The sequence below is a fragment of the Miniopterus schreibersii genome, assembly GCF_964146895.1.
Source record: "Miniopterus schreibersii genome assembly, chromosome: 4".
Taxonomy (NCBI): Eukaryota; Metazoa; Chordata; class Mammalia; order Chiroptera; family Miniopteridae; genus Miniopterus; species Miniopterus schreibersii.
Window position 1 is genome coordinate 63,059,487 of NC_138105.1, and position 10,319 is coordinate 63,069,805.

The following is a 10,319-nucleotide window of genomic DNA, read 5'->3' on the forward strand; positions in this document are numbered from 1 at the left end:
TCAGTGCGGTCCTCCGGAACAGCCACTGCCTCCCAGAAGCCAACAGGGATTTACTCCAGCCCAATCTAGAGTTAATCTAGAGTAACATCCCTGTGTCAGGCTGCAAAACGGGGCTCAGGAAAACTTGACTGAACAGAATTCAATCCTGTCTCTTCCATGGCACCCTTGTTTGCAGCTGTATTGTCGGGCTGTAATTTTTGCACTGTAATTTTTTAACAGCTTTATTGAGTTCTAATTCACATACCATACAGTTCACTCTGCAATGTAATTTTAATACGTTCTGTAATTTTTTAACTTTTTAATCAAAATGTTAGAGTCTATGTAAAAGATTATAAAACAAGTCTTAAAGGCTTGTATTAGAAAAAAAGAAAGATCTTAAAAATCAATGACCAAAGGTTCCACCTTAAAAAGTTAGAAAAAGGTCCTGGCCAGTGTGGCTCAGTTGGCTGGAGCGTCGCCCATACACCAAAGGGTGGCAGGTTCAATTCCCGGTCAGGGCACATGTTCAGGTTGCAGGTTCGATCCCCGGTTGGGGCAAATGCAAGGGACAATCGATTAATGTTTCTTTCTCACATCAAGGCTTCTCTCTCTTGCTCGCTCTCCCTTACTCTAAAAGAAAAAAAAAAAAAATCAATTTTAAAAAATGTTAAAAAAAGAGTAAGTGGCAGGAAGGGGATAAAAAATGTAACAGCAGAAATGCATGAAATAGGAAGCTGTAGAAAGAATTAACAGCCCCCCCCCAAAAAAAAGCTGTTTCTTTAAAAGAATCAACTAAACCTCTAGCCAGACTGATCAAGGGGACAAGTGGAAGGACACAAATCACCAATGTCAGGAATACAAGAAGCTCGTCACTGCAGACCCTCACGTGAGAGTGATCACACGGCCCACATGCACACTCCCTATGTGCATCATATTTCATTATCACAGCATCTCACTGAGGGGGGTGCTGTGGTTACAGATGGGGAAACTGAGGCTCGGAAGGTGGAAATAACACGTGCAGGTCCCTCAGTAACTCATCAGCAGAGCTGAGACATGAAACCAAGACTGACTCAGAATTTAATCAAAGGTCAGGGTCAAGGGCTTCTTCTCAGTTCTAACCCAAGCTCAGCTTTCTGGGAGTGCTCAGAATCCATGGTAGAGTCCTGTAGCCTTAAGAATAAAAGCCAAGCTCTCACTGTCACACAAGTCTCTCTTGTCCCCTCTGCCTTCACCTCCACCCCTCAACCCTCACTCCTCCACTCCCACCGCATCAGCTGGCTTGTTACTTCTTGAACCACTAAGACAGTCCCACCTCAGGGCCTGCACCTGCCCTCTATCCACCTGGATGCCTCTACTTGTCCTCCCTCCACCTGGATGCCTTGACCAACAAATGAGCCCACAGTTGGCTTCACCCTCAGTCACCTGTGGGCCCCCAACATTGGTTGAGCCATTTGATTTTTTTTCCAAAAGCAGCAGAAATTCCAGAGCTGTGGACAGAACTGGGCACTGAGGAGGGAGATGGTGGACAAATACACCAACCTCTCTCTCTCCTCCTGCCAGTTAGAGCCTCCCACTGACCAAGACTAGGCAGAAATGCAGGAGCCCAGGGACCCCACCACTGAGGTCAGCAAGGCACAGAAAATACAAATATCCCTCTGGAGATGGTTCCCCAAACCCAACCCAGGCTACATCAGCCAGCCATGGAGTGCAGACCACTGGAGACATTGGTTCCAGCCCGAACTCAGCCCCAACTGCCTCAGTTTCCTACTGTGACATGAACTGCAACCCCTTCCAGGGTTCACCTGAGACTTGGCCCGACTGCCTCAGTTTCTCCATTGTAACTTGGGAAGGAACCAAGAGCTAACATGGGGAAGGGGAGCAGAGCCACCTGAGTCTGTGGAGGACAGTTTTGAGGACCTCAGGGCCAGGCCACCTCACCAGATGGAGATCAACCCCACTTTAGTCCTCAGGTTCCCCACCGATGGCACCGCTTCTCTCAGTCTCATGTTCAGCTCAGAGCTCTTCCCCAGCTGCCAAGTAAATGACATGTAAGTGAGCTGCTGTTTCATTTAAAGCACATGCAAACAAGCCATGCTTAATCCAATCTGACTCACTGACAGAGAAGAGAACAAATCGGGGGTGGAAAAAAAAGGAACCTGGATTGGGAGTGAAAATGTGAGGCTCCAGGTGAAGAACATCACATCCCTGGGCCTCAGGATCCTGAAGGATCAATACAGTCGATGCTCCTGAATTATAGCCTTATCCTAGTTACTAATTCAGCCAGCATTTATCTGTTTTCCCACTGTGCCCAGGCACTGGGAGGTGCTGGGGAAACAGGTATGAACAAAACACATAAACTCCCTTCCTCACCTATTTGTCGAGAGAGGCAAATAAGTGAGTTTCACGTTACTTTAGAAGGCAAGTAGTGCCACGACAAAAGATCAAGGGCAAGGAGGAATTGGAGGTGCAGGGAGTTTGCAGTTTGAAATGGGTGGTCAGGGGAAGCCTTACTGAAAAAGTGGCGTTGGAGAAGAGACCTGAAGGAGGTGAGGAGGGAGCCAGGGGGAGGTCTGAGAAAGGGCAGGCTAAGCAGAGGTCTTAGCACAGAATGTCAAAGTCCCTGAGGCTGAAGTGGTGCCTGGCATATTGGAGGAACAGCAAGAAGGCCCATGTGGCTGGAACGGAATGAGTGAGGGGGTGAGAGAGAGAAAGTGAGGGCAAGGAGATGGCAGGGCAAGTCGGGCAGGGTCCCCTAGGAGCGGGAGGACATGGGCTATTACCCTGAGGACATGGGCTATTCCGCCCTCTGGTGGTGGCTGCTGCCGGGAGGATGGGCTGTAGGTTCCGAGGGTCAAACCTGACTCAGGTGCTCACAGGCGCCATCTGGTGGCTTCGGGGAAAACAGGCCGTGACGGTGCAGGAAAACCCGGTGGAGGGGGACTGCGCTGGTCCAGGGGGCTAGTGGGGGAGGTTGGGGGAGAGGGAAGAGGGGACAGGGGTAGAGTGTTGGTGACGGGGTGAGGGGATGAGGGAGAACAGTGGAGAAGGATGGTGGGCTCCACCCAAGTGCAGGTGGAGGATGGGGGTGATAAACAGGTGGGTTCTTGCTGTATTTTTAAACTGGAACCATAGGTGAGCAGTAGATTTAGTGTGGAGTTTGAGGGAACCAGGTGTATTGAGGCCTCCTCCAGGATTTGGCCCTGAGAACCTGGAGGATGGAGCCACTGTAAGGAGGAGGGGAAAGACGCAGGAGGGGCAGGTTTTAGGAGAAGATCCAGAGTTCAGTTTTGGAATTGAGTTTGGGGCTCTGGTGGGAGATGCATGTGGACACTGGTAGGCAGCCAGCCATGTAGGACTGGCTGGTTGTCTATGCTTCGTAACAGGTTTCCCCAAAAGCAGTGGCTTAAAACAACATATGCATTTATTATCTTACAGTTTTCGGGTTGCAGAGCTGGGTTCTCTGCTCAGGCTGCATTGATGGTGTTGGGAGCACTGGGCCTTGTCAGGAGGCTGGACTGGGGAAGGGTCCACTCTCAGCTCCCTCAGGTTATCACAGGGCTTATTTCCATGCTGTTATAGGACTGGGGGCCCCCTTCTTGCTGGCTGTTGTCTGGAAGTCACTCTCGGCTTCTGGCCATGTGGCCTTTTATCCCAAGTGAGGTGGGAGCCATGGAGGATTTGGGGCAGAGAAGGGGCGCGGTCTGGTGTAAGTGGAAGGGAAGAGTCAAAATGGCTGTTGATTTCTTTAGCTGTTCATTACCCATTTCTCCATGTTCCTCCATGCAGTACACAGGCACGTAGATGCACAGGATGAGGCAGGAGCTCTACCCCTTGTGTCCTGAGGGTCCAGAACATAACTTGCCCACAGCAGGTGCGCAACAAATACCTGTTGAAGAAAGGAGTGCAGGGCAGCTCTCATCAACATTGTTGCCACTGCTGGTCTGAGTTTTCACCACCCTTTTCTAAAAATCATTTGGGGCTGCAAGTAAGAGCACACCTCCCGGAGGCTGAGTTTATTGGATGACCTGTTGTTATCTGTCCTTGGTATACAGGAAGCGGCAGGCCAGGTGTTCACAGGGGCTGCCACCCCTTCTAGTGTCAGCTCACTCTTGATGTCACTTCCCACCTTCCCAGTGCCTCGAAATTGTCCTTTGTCCAGTGGCCAGTCCCCTGACTCAGACTCACGCGCCTCGGTGGCTGCCTGCCCCCTTTTCCGTGGGGACTCTAACAAGGAAGCCTTGTTCTTCCCAGAGGACTAGAACGCAGAGAACCTGCCAGCCTCCCCCCGCTCCCCTATCCCAGAAAAAGCTGGCTCTGCACAGGGGCCGAACCAGCTCTCTGTTCTATTGGGTACCTTGCTGTATGCCAGCCAAGTCTCCATTTTACAGATGAGGACACTGAGGTTCAGAGGGAAAAGGGGTTCACATTCAGAGGACGGGGGGACTGGAGAGGGGTCCCAGCAGGCTTTCCTGAAGCCCACAAAGTCCTACCCAACCAGGTCCTTTCTCCTCTCTGGCTTTATCCATCCCTCTGGTAACAGCCCCCCTTGCCTTTTTTTTTTTTTTTTAACAATAAGCCCCTATGACCTAAGATAGGAGGGAGGGGAATTTATTTGACTTTCTGGGCCTTGATTTTCTTCAGCTAGAACCCTGCAACGCATAGCCCTCTGCATGGCCACACTGGCCTGGTCTTGGAGCGAAGCATGCAAGAAGCTTGCACTGCTGGAACTGCTCCTCTAAAAGACTGCTGATTTTGGCATTCTTTTCCCTTTCATTATATTTCTTCTTAATTTTCTTTGATGGTTTTCCTCCTCAGGAGTCAGCGTGGCCCCCTTCTTGTGGCCCAGGCACAGTGCACAGTAGGACTTGTACTGCAGTCGGTAGGGTGTGCTGTCAGTGAGCATGAAGCAGTTCTTTATTAGGGTCCTTCTTGTAGGTATTCTTGTAGCTTTCCTGCATGCAGTCTGTGTGTTTTCAGTAGGGGAATATCTTAGTGTTAACAGCAAGGTGTCCCAGCTCATATTTCGCTTCTTGGGGTAGGGCTTTCTCTTGCCCCTGGTTTTGAGGTGCTTGTGCCTGTTGTCCCGAGAGATGCCCATGGCTTAGCACCAGTTGGAAAGAGGCAGCCACTTGCTTTTTTTTTTTAACTTTATTAGCAACTTCACAATCTTTTTTTTTTTTTAATATGTCTTTATTGATTTCAGAGAGATGCTTTATTGATTTCACAGACGCTTGCTAATTCTCTTCACTTCCTTCAAGTCATTGCTCAAACCTCTTGGTCTGAACAAATCTTCCTCTTCACCCAACTTGATTTTACAACTTGCCCCAGTTGCATATTCCCAATCCCCCTTCCACCTCACATTTTCCTTGTCCCACAGCACTTATCGCCAGCTAACGTAGTGTATTCACCGGTTGACAATGGTGGGCTGGAGTTTGTCAGAGCTGTAAAATGTGCAGCTTTGTGAGCTGGCTGATGTCCTGTTGGTAGCTTGAAATCAGCTGTGATGGGAGTACCAACACCGCAAGAATTAGGACCTACTACAAAGCAGGGCTTATGGCCTTGAAGAGCCAGTCGTTCAACATTTATAGGCAGACAACTGCCTGTTTATTATGCTTAATGTTTGTGGTTACCCTGGGTCCCATTAGAATGTAAGCTCCTGGGACAGGGGTCTGCCCACCTTGCTCTCTGCTGTCACCCTAGCACCTAGAACAATGCTTGGCAACTAGTAGGCACTCAATAAATATTTGTTGGCCCTGGCCAGGTAGCTCAGTTGGTTAGAGCATCATGCCTATATGCCAAGGTTGAGGGTTTGATCCCTGGTCAGGGCACATACAAGAATCAACCAATGAATGCATAAATAAGTGGAACAGCAAATTGATGCTTCTCTCTCCCTTCCTCTCTCTAAAAATCAATAAATAAGACATTTAAAATAAATATTTGTTGAATTAATGAGTGGCCCTTGTCCACAGCAATTGCTCATACAAAGCAGGACCATCCTGACAAAATCACCCTGGTCTCTAGCACCATTATGTCAGTTCCCAGAAACATCCTTTCACCCTTAGCTAACAGTGGCTATTCCCTAGCACTTGGCCCTTGGCCAGGCAATGAGACCCTGGATGCCTTAGCAACATGACTCCATCCAAGCAACACGACCCTCATCATCATCCCAGCCCCATAGCAACTCGAGATGCCCAGGCAGCTCCTGGTGTCCTGATCCCAGCCCTGGGGCCTGACAGAGCAGAAACGCCATGGCCTCTGACTCAGGTCCCAGGGCTCTTCCTTTAGGCGCTCCTTCAGCCCACTGAGCGCCTGCTGCCGCCTGGGTTGGAGGTGCAGTGCCATCCCCTTGACCTGCCCCAGGACAACAGGACTTACCCCTGTCCCTGGTCCTAGACGATGCACTGCAGCCAGGGAATTGGGGGACGGGAAGTTGGTTTAAAGAAGCAGGACGTAAAAGGAAAGGGGGGAGAGAGAGAGAGAGAGAGAGAGAGAGAGAGAGAGAGGGAGGGAGGCAGGGAGGGAGGGAAGTCCGGGAGGCTGGGGGCGCGCAGCTCCTGAAGCCCCTTCCCGGAGCTGTGCGACCAGGGTTTCGTCTGGCGGAGGCCAGGAGGGCGCAGGAGCTGCCCGGGATGGGGGGGGGGGGGGCGTTAGCGGCGACAGCAGCGGGGGCCCGACGGAGTCTGGCGGGTAGTTGCTGGCCGGGTCCGAGCCAGACCCACAGTGTGTCGTCCCCCCCCCCGCGGCTCCGGGCTGCAGAATACGGGCGCCCACAGGGCAGGGCCGGGCCGAGCCGGGGGCGGCGGCCGGGGCACCAGGACTAGCGAGAAGCAGCAGCGGATGAACCGCAACGTCCACCTGGCCAAGAAGATCGTCCCCAAGGCTGGCAGTGTCGTGAGTACCCGAGTGCCCGCCCCACACCGGACCCCCGCAGCTGCCCTGATGGTGCTGGGCACTCACGGCCCATCTGGACCAGCTAAGATTCTCAGCAACTGCCTTGGAAGATGAACCCTGGCTCCATTTCCTACTCAAGACCCCCAAAGCCAGGGGTCTGGTCCACCCAGACCCCTGCCCCAGCCAGCCAGGCACAGTCCTGCAACCCCGGTTCCCCACCCTCCCTGGAGACCTCCCTCAACTCCACCCTGACCCTTCTTTGAAAGTGGCCCCAGGTCATCACCCAGACCTGGCTGCCAGGCTCCCTTCCTGCCCAGCCCCCTGGCCCCTCTCGTGTTCCAGGTGCACACACCGCTCCTGAAAGAAGCACCTTGGGCAGAGAACTTCCCTAATGGGCTCTGGTCTGGGCTCTGACGGTGACCCCACAGCGCCTCCCCCTGACAGTCAGGCACTCCTAATTCTCCCAAGTCCTCCAGGAGCGGCCTCTCCCGCCCAAGGTTTCCCAACCTCTGACAGTCCCAGCACTGCTGGCATTGGGACCTGACTATTCTCAGAGCACTGTGGGGTGTAGAGCAGCACCTTTGGCCCCCACCCACTTGATGGCAGGAGCACCCCCAATCTTGACAACCACCGATGTCCCCAAACATCATCCAGTGTCTACCAGGGTGTGGAGTGGACAGAATTATCCCCAGGTGAGAACCACTGGCCCAACCCTTTAAAACAGCAGGGGTTCCCAGATCTCAGCCTGAGGTGAGGTGGAGAGGGAAGCTCACCACTGACCAAAGACTCTACTGGGTGCTCCAGACAGGCCACAGACCCAGTCTGGGGCCAGAGCCCCCTGTCTGCCAGAAATGGAATTTGAGCTGCAGGCATCACTTAAACTCTCCAGCAGCCATGTTGAAAACACAAAAAGAAATGGGTGGCATAAATAAAATAAAAAATAAAATGTACTTTATTTAACCCATGTTGACCCTGAGCAGATTATACCTGCCAAGAAGGAATCCTTGTTGGACCCAATTTCATAACCAGAGTCTAGAAGCCATTGTTTGTAGGGACCTTTCAGCCAAGCTGTATATCAGAGAAAGGCCTCAGACTAGGCGGAGCCTCCTGCACTGTGCTCCTGCCACAGAGCCGCTTTTATAAGAGAACTCCTAGGATCGAAATTTGACCAATAGGACTGAGATGTTCCCCATCCAATTGGAGCTGAGCAACTATATCCTCATTTGCATCTTTACTGACCAATCGGAGGGTTTCATTCCAACTCTTCCATACAGTGCTTTTTCTGAGAACTGACCAATCAGGAATGGGCTGGAATTCTTATTTATATAAATAAGCTTTACCTCTGTCTCCCTGTAGGGCACTTTCAGTTTCCATTGAGGACTGTTTCCCTGACTAAAGTCTTCCTATAACTGAGTTAAGTATCTTTTTTTAAGTTGAAATTTAAAATTACATCCTTGACTGGTGTGGCTCAATTGGTTAAGCATCATCCTATGCGCAGAAAGGTCACTGGCTCAATTCCTTGTCAGGGCACATACCCAGATTTCAGGTTCCATCTCCAGTCAGGGTGCATCTGGGAGGCAACTGATCCATGTTTCTCTCTCACATTGATGCTTCTCTCTCTCCCTCCATCTCCCTTTCTCTCTCTAAATATATATATATATATACATAATAAAATAAAAATGTATTTTTCAAAAAAATTTACATTTCAGGTGGTCAGTAGCAGAGAGTGGCTGGTAGCTCTGCCCTCCCCTAAGTTTGTTGTGTAACCTACCTGGCTGGTCTCTGCTGGGGTGGATCATCCAGGGTGCAACCAGCTGGTCTGGGGCAGGAACTTGCACACAGCGGGCGCAAAGCCAGCTCTGGTGCCCATGCCAAATCCTTCTATTTGAATTCATCACCACCACCCACTCTTTCAAAAGTAGACCACATTCAGGCCACTCTTTCTCTTCTGTACCAGCTCCCAGAGCCTCAAACTCCTTTCATCTCCTAGCATAATCACCTGGCCATGTGACCCAATACCCACAAGAAGCCCAGTGGTGGGTCCCTGAGCCACTGAGCCCACCAGTCCCCCAGCCAGGGCACCATCAGCAAGGAGCTGCTGCTAAATGACAGCATGGCCTGAGGTAGCCACAGGGCCTGAAGTCAGGGGTCAAGTTTCTAGGGCCCTCAGCCCCACCACCTCCTGCTCAGGTCCTCCTGCCTCAGGGTGATGGAGCCAGCACCCACAAATCTGCTCTCACCAAGATGTCCCTCCCTGCCCTGTGGGGCAGGTGAGTGGCCTGAACACCCTCAAAGCTCTCCCCACTCTCACCTGTCTATCTCCCTTGGAGTTGCTCACCTGAGCCCTCCTTACCGGGTGGGGGACCAGCTGCAGTCCCTGGGGAGCTTCTACGTACTTCCATACAGTCTGAACCCAGATGTCACCACTCAAAGCGTCTGCTCCCCTTGACACTCCTAATGACTTAAATCTCAGGTCTCCAGATGGCCTGAGGAGCTGAACAGCATACAGACCCCAGCTCTGACAGCCATAGGACAGCCACCTACCACCACCTGTTTTGCCAAACTTGGGTTCAGCTTCACAAACAGATTCACCAAGCAATGTTGTCTTCACAGGCATTCTGGGTTAGTTATTTGGGGTCCTGACCCCTCAGCCTGGAGCCCTGGGTATCACCCCTCCTGCCATGCCCTCTTAGCTTAGCTCAGGGGCCAGCAGGGGTTGGAAGACCTGGTGGACTGAAACAGCCCTTCCCACTCTAGAGCCTTCTCTGTGGTTACTTATTAAACAGACCTGCCCAAGCTTCCACCATCCCTGAGAACCACCAAAACATGGAGTGATCCCAAGGAGCAGGATTTGGGCTGACATTTCAGGTTTGGGGTCCTCAGCACTACAGCTGGGTGGGGGACCGGGCAGGCGTCCCAAATGACCCAGCCCTGATCTCACAGCTGTAGCCCACTCCCAAAGAAAAAGCCTCAAGGCCCCCAACTGGCCAGTGGTGCCAGTGAGGGGAGCTTGCCCAGACTGGTGGGAAGGATGCTCCTGGAGGGAACAGGCATCTTTAGGGCTCCCTCTCCTGGACACCTTCCTTGGCCTGAATCCCCTGCAGAGCACCAGTGTTGTTGTGGGGCCATGGAGGCCAGGATGTTGGGTCTTGGAGAGGGGGCTGGGACCCTCTGTCCCAAGAAGACTTCCTGTAGAGGCCCTGTGAGGACTTCCTCCCTGGTGGGGACAATGCCAGGAAGGGGGATCTGAGGGCAGTTTCTGCAGGAAGCCCAGGCCAAGGGTTGGGGGGAGGGAGAATTGGGCAAGGAACTCAGCCCCAAACCAGGCGGCTCCCATGGACTCAGTGTTCCAGGAACGAGACCACATGTCCCAGATGCAGGTGTGAAATCGGTTCAGTCCCCAGCTATTGCTGTCCTCAGGCTTCCAGGGGTTCCCCCTCACCCCTCCC

General features: G+C 52.2%; 1 long non-coding RNA gene across 1 annotated transcript; it reads right to left on the reverse strand.

Annotated features, from left to right (window-relative positions):
• Window positions 1–214: 214 nt before the first annotated feature.
• LOC308556632 lies at window positions 215–6,690 on the reverse strand. The gene is made up of 4 exons (XR_013998740.1): window positions 6,355–6,690; window positions 3,740–3,865; window positions 1,918–2,009; window positions 215–609 (listed from the first exon to the last, which is right to left on the reverse strand). It is a non-coding gene; the product is annotated as an uncharacterized lncRNA (long non-coding RNA).
• Window positions 6,691–10,319: the final 3,629 nt, after the last annotated feature.